The sequence below is a fragment of the Procambarus clarkii genome, chromosome 4, assembly GCF_040958095.1.
Source record: "Procambarus clarkii isolate CNS0578487 chromosome 4, FALCON_Pclarkii_2.0, whole genome shotgun sequence".
In the NCBI taxonomy this organism is placed as follows: domain Eukaryota; kingdom Metazoa; phylum Arthropoda; class Malacostraca; order Decapoda; family Cambaridae; genus Procambarus; species Procambarus clarkii.
The window spans coordinates 35,936,647-35,943,253 of record NC_091153.1 but is presented as its reverse complement, the minus strand read 5'-3'; positions in this window follow the sequence as shown (position 1 = coordinate 35,943,253).

The window sequence follows — 6,607 nt, the reverse complement described above, 5'->3', positions numbered from 1 at the left end:
GCAATCCCTGGTTCTGCCACCTCACAGGCAGGCTAACACAACAGTGTTCATCCGGGGGGTGACTCACAGCTTCTACAGCAAACACGTGGAGAGACTTCGGCTGCCTTGGGTAGACTGATCCACAGTTCGATTCAGCAGTTCCAGGTCGACTCTGTAATCAGACACGTCATCAGTACTAGGGACACCCCTAGGGCACCTCACTTACAGGCTTAGACACAAACGCCCACCTATCCACTCCATAGATGGCGTTGCTGTCTAAGCGTCACCTCACCAGAAGTCAGCAGCGGCTATGTCACGAGCGGATTAAGACGGGAAATCAGCCCCTGTGGCCGGTATATCCCGCCCTCGCTAGATGGCGTCGTGCATTTGGAGGGGGTTTCGGGAGCCTGACCCACAGATGGCGCGGTCGTCACTGCTCCGTGCTCGGACGCTAGGCTCGGGTCCGTAACACTTAGGACTACGAATCCCGAGTGCTGTCCACTCAACTGTCAGGCCCCTGTGGTACAGGTACAGGATCAGACCAGGGACACCAGGTCACCTTTTTCATAAGCCTGTATCCGTACCCACATGTCATAGTCTCTCTTTATCCGTTCCTGGGTTGTAAAGAAGGATTTATGGGCCAACCCATGCGCCTTCTCTATTTCCCTCTGCAAAGTTGCTAAATATGGTATTGCATTCGGCTGAAACTCCATCTCACGGGAACATATTAAATCTAAAGGCTGGTTAGTTTCACAATGGAATATTAATTTGTTGGGAGTGAATCCAGTCTGGTAATTCACACTTGATCTGATGGCGTCTGCTATATGCTGGAAGAAGGTATCCCATTTGTCATGCTGAGAGCTAGCCTAGCACCTGCAGGGCATCCATGAGTGTTCTATTATATCTTTCCACCTGGCCATTTTCTGAGGGTCTAATAGGTCATGGTACGGGCCTTGTGGACTTGCATTAATTGACTGAGTTTATTAAACAGGTCACTTTCAAAATTTCGACCTTGGTCCGTGAAGATTGATTTCAAATGGATACCCAAAATGGGTGAAGAATCCATCGAGAACTTCGCTCGCCGTGTCCTGAACAGTCTGGGACGGCAATTGCACACACACTCAATCCATTTAGTAAATTGGCCCGCCATCATAATAGATACTCGTATCCTCTTTGAGTCTTGGGCAATGGTCCCAAAATATCCAAGTGCACCCTTTCCATTGGTGCACCAGCATGGTACTTAAGCAGCTCATGCCTGCTGGATCTTAGATTTTTTTTTTTTGCTTTTATTACAGTGGTGGCATGATGCCACATAGTTAGCAACCTCGGTTGATAACCCATACCAGAAGTACCTTGACTTAACCCAATCTACCGTGCTGTTCTGGCTCCGATGTCATCTGGTATATCATGGCACAAGCATAACACTTCCTGTCTCAGATTGGTGGAAATATATAAAAGTTCCTGAGCTGCCCCATTCCGATGTACCTTAATTGTGCCACCACCATAGGTCATTTTCCAGGAAGAAGGCCTCTTTATTTAGCCAGTATTATTTCATTGCAGGACTAGCCCCAAAGAGATCACCTTCTGCGAGTTGCTGACCTCCTACCCCATGCCCTTACCATGCTCATATCCGGGCCCCTTTCCGTTTGCTCCTGCAACTCTCGCATATTCATTCCTAATCTACCTGCAGTTGTTTCAGTTATAATGTTAACACTCACTGCTTCTGGAACCTTTACAACTGGTTTCCTCATAGACGTGTCTGCTAGATTCGTGCGGCAGTCATCACCTGGATCCCAAGGAAAACCAACCAGATTTGCCTATTCTTACCACCAGTCTTTGATGGGAGTCCTTGTGCTTAGGCGTCTGGTCGTCCCCCGAGACCGAACACTACATGTACATGCAAATGAACCTGTGGCCAATGGGACTACGTCGTCCACCGTTTCCTTGAATACTTTGTTTAGTTCTGGTGGGCCTTACAACAATAGGAACATCCCTTACATGGCAAGTCTTGCACTGGAATGCCCTGTCGGAAGTGGATACACACATACTGAACTTATCCATCCCTGGATAATGAGACTGCGTTATTGTGTTTCTTCCCCGCTCGGTGTTGGATCTTTAAATCATATTTGCTCAGTTCTTCCAGCCAGCTTGAACCTGGCCTTGGGGGTTAAACCTAGTGAGCTAGACCAAACTGCCGTGGTCTGTGCGGATTGTAAAAGACCGCCCCAAGAGATAGTGCCGAAAGAGCCTTGTGTACCAAACAACTGCCAATAATTATTTACTAGTAGTACCTTCTCTGTTCTGTGGTCAAGGCGAAACTGGCATATGCAATTACCTTTTCTCGTCCTTCTTAAATCTCTAGTAGTTTCGTACCAATCGAACAGTCAGAGGCATCAGTGTCCAGGATAAAGGAATCCTGCCCATTAGGGAGTGCCAAAACGGGAACTGTTGTTAGTCTTTTTGATGGCAGCAAAAGCAGCATGGTGTTTGTCTCCCCATTCAATTTGGTTCGCACCTATCCATACACATAGGGGGGTGGCTAATTCTGCAAATCCCCTTATAAAAGCTCTGTGGTAGTTGGCTAATTCTAAGACTCTTTCCATGTCTACGAGCGCCTCTGAGTTTGCTATCCCACCACTGCATCTATTGCCTCTGGTCCCAGTTCGAATCCCGTCCTGCTAACTACCCTTCTCAGGAACTCAACACGCTTCCTGAAAAAGGCACATTTTTGTGACTTTAGGCATAAGCCATATGTTCTGAATCGTTCTAAAAACCTGTGCTAGATTAGAGGGGTGATTTTGGAATGGATCACCCAGCACCAAGAGATCATCCAAAAAAGTTAGCAGAGTTTTCCAGTTTAGCTCTCGTAGCACCAAATTCTTAACTCGGGCATTGGAAGCTGGAGCATTACAGATACCAGCAGTCATTTTTTTAAACTCGAACAGTCCATACTTAGTAATGAATGCCGTCTTCTTCCGATCTTCCTCGACTACATAGATCTGATAATACGCTGAATTAGCATCTAATTTACTGAACCACTCATTTCCAGACAATGTTTCTAGACATTCATCATCTAGAGGAAGTGGGTACACATCCTTTATGGGGTGGGCATTTAATTCACAGTAATCTACACACCACCGAACAGACGCATCACTTTTCTTTACTAAGACTGGTGCCGATGTCCACTCAGATACGGATGGTTGAATAATACCTAAATCAAGCATGCGCCGAAGATGTCCTTTTTTCTCATGCGCAAAACATGCGGATGTACGTCGTATTTTCTGTTTCACAGGTCTGACATTACCTGTGTCAAAGTGATGAGATACCGCTTTGAAAGATCCTAGGTCAAACTCACTTGCGGCAAAGATGACCCAAAAAGTCCATTGCAAGTGGGTCAGTTGACTTGCCTGTTTCTCTGTCAGCGCTTCTTCAACGCCCTGAAGCATATTACTCATAACGGGAGGTAGGTTGCCCAGGATTTCCCTTTGTAAGCTCCCCACTGACCTTATGGATATACTCAGGTAAGACCTGGGTAGAATTTCCCATGCCACCTCTGCATTGGTCACATGCATCTGCGTTTTAGAGTAATGTTCCGCTCTGTTACATTGAGTATACATACCTTCAAGGTGCTCCCATTCTGAATGGAGCATGCAAACCAAAGGCAATTTCTCATCTTCCAGGGGTTCCACTACACACTCGAGCATAACTCTGTCCAGTTCACACTTAAACCTGGCAACCGAATCTGGCAGAATAACACAATATTGGGACACTGCTATTTTAGCAATGCAAGGACCCTGGCTAGTGTTAGGTAAGTCTTTCATCCCAAACTGCATGGGGATGAAAGTCCCCACATTTCCCTTTAGTATCATCTGGGATGTGTTCAGGACTATACTGACTCCTTGGATTTTCATAAAATCAAGGCCTAATAACATGTCATCGTCAATGGGTGCCACATACACCTTTCCCTAAATATTTGTCCTGCAATGAGTAATGTAATGGGATCTACCAGCATTCCAGGAATGCACATACGTTTCCCAGTTGTGTTTAGGGTTATTTGTCGTATCACCCATGGTGGGAGTTTTAGCTTTGGTGAACCTCATGAGAGATAATAGTAACTTCTGCAGCAATATCCACTATTGCCTTGACACTTACATCCACTACCTGTACCGGAACCCAAAACTTGGAACCAGATCGTAATTGTCTGATATTTATTTGTTCATGCTCCTCTGCATCTTGCTCGTCTGTGTCTGAAGGTGTATGACCTGCCACTGCTTCGCTCTCCAAGGAGGAAAACTATCCTCCTCCCTGGTTAATCATTTCCTCGTACCATATTTGCTCTCTTGGACTCTCTCTTAGACTTACAAATCTTGCACACACCCATGTCCCTTATGCCGGCAGAAGCCGAGACATCTTTCACCATCAGACTACTGCCTGGTAGGCCTGCTTATATTCCAGGTGGTCGTCCATTGAGGGTAGTTGGGAATTGCTAGCTTCAGACCCTTGTGGATGCTCCACCATCCTCGCGTATGGCTCGGCCACACCTTGCTGGCCTGTTATGAACTGGGTCAGGTCGAGGCTTGTTGAGCTGACCGGGCCGAGTTTTAAAAATTCAGCTCTTTGTCAATGAATGAAACATGTGGCTTGTTGTCAGGAAGTTCTTTATGCTGGCGGACTCCTTCCCAGCTGCTCTTGGATCCTGAACAATCCTGAGCATAATGGCCCTCTTCCACATAAGAGTAACACTGATTATTCCGCCTAGGCGACGAGCTACGGTGATTACGAGGCGACAAAACAGTTGCTTTGAGACACCTGAAACCTTCGCACACATTGTCCAATTTGTCGTGAATCCCTGAGATTCCCGAGGCCAAGTTGTTTAATTTAGTATTCATACCTGTAGAAAATGGAGAACGTGACTCCACACTTCTTTGCAGGCAAACGCCGTTTCCACGATTAGAAGGGCTATTAGCCGGTGATGAGCCCAGAGACTTTGTGGGGATGTGAGGAAAATCTAGCTCCAGAATAACAATAATACTAAAAATAAATTCGAAGGACCATTCTTTAAGAAGAAAATTAAAGAGAACCAGTACCTATGGATCTCATTTACTTTAAGATAATTAAGATAACTGAAATTTATTAACTCATAATAAGTAAACTGTAATGTAATAAGATATATAGAGCTAAATCCTTGCACAAACTTTGGGGTGTGTGTGTAATTTGTAATAGAAATAATACGCACACACACACACACACACATATATATATATATATATATATATATATATATATATATATATATATATATATATATATATATATATATATATATATATATATATATATATATATATATATATATATATATATATATATATATATATATATATATATATATATATATATATGTATATATATATATATGAAATAATAAATCATATAATATTCAATAGTTAGATTAATGTAATGATCTATCTACTAAAGAAAACATGAACAGCTTAGTTGTCTGAAGGGATAGTAGCATGTGTCCGTAAACCCGTCACCGTAAACTTGTCCAAGCAGGCTACTCTGGGAACACTTGATAGAGGTGTTGGCTTATCGTCCTTCTTGACAGTAATACCCGAGCTGAAAGGCGAGTAGCATGCAAATACTATCTAAATATGTATAATTCCACACATATTACAGAATTTAGTGTAGGGATGCAATGAGAATGAGACTCGCATGGTTATTTCGACGTTTTTACGTCCTGACGACAAAGCGTCCTGTCTAAAATATTAATTGTGGCTACAAAAATAATTATAGGAACTATACTGCTTCGCCGGACGTGGTGCCCGTAAATGATGAAGCTATCATGTGTTCCTGGCGTCCGTTGAAGCATGGATGGCGTAATTATGAGACGATGAAATGACGAGCTTCCGGACACACCTGTTAATATGACATCTCTCTGCCAAGTCTCTCTCGGCTCGCTCACGCATGCACAATAGCACGTGGTGTTGGACTCAGTACATAATTTCTATAATTTGTCCGACTTTCCGAGATGATGGAGACAAGATTTTTCATAAATTATACAATACTAATTTGTCTTACATGACAACAAATAAGTTCTCGCTATGCTAATAATTCAAATGAATGGGCGTTTAAATGGGCGAGAATATTAGGAGTAGAAAATAAGCTCTCGATGTATTCACTGGAACAGCTGTTTTTAACTGCATAAAATATTTCCAGCAAATAATAATATATAGGTTAAACGACTATAAATCTATTATCAGCTAATAATTCTTATTAAGGAATGCTGACATTAAGTGAATTTAACTCGATTCACGTAAATGTAAATATTTTTCCTCTAGTCGTTTGGGCTGATGCAACACCTGACTACAATTTCTAGGGAAAATGAGACGTTACTACGCCTTAATAAAATGAACTCAGTATTACTGAACTATTGGTTAGTAGAGTTAGCAGATTATAATACATAGTATTGTTTATGTATATAGTAATACATAATATAGTACAAGTATAGTTTCTTAAAGAACTAAGTGTTTGTAAATAAATGTTAGAAATTTCCAAGAGGAGGGTGTGTGGACTGGAACGAAAAGCAACCTTACTCCATGAGGGTCGTTTGTAGCGAGAGAATCAT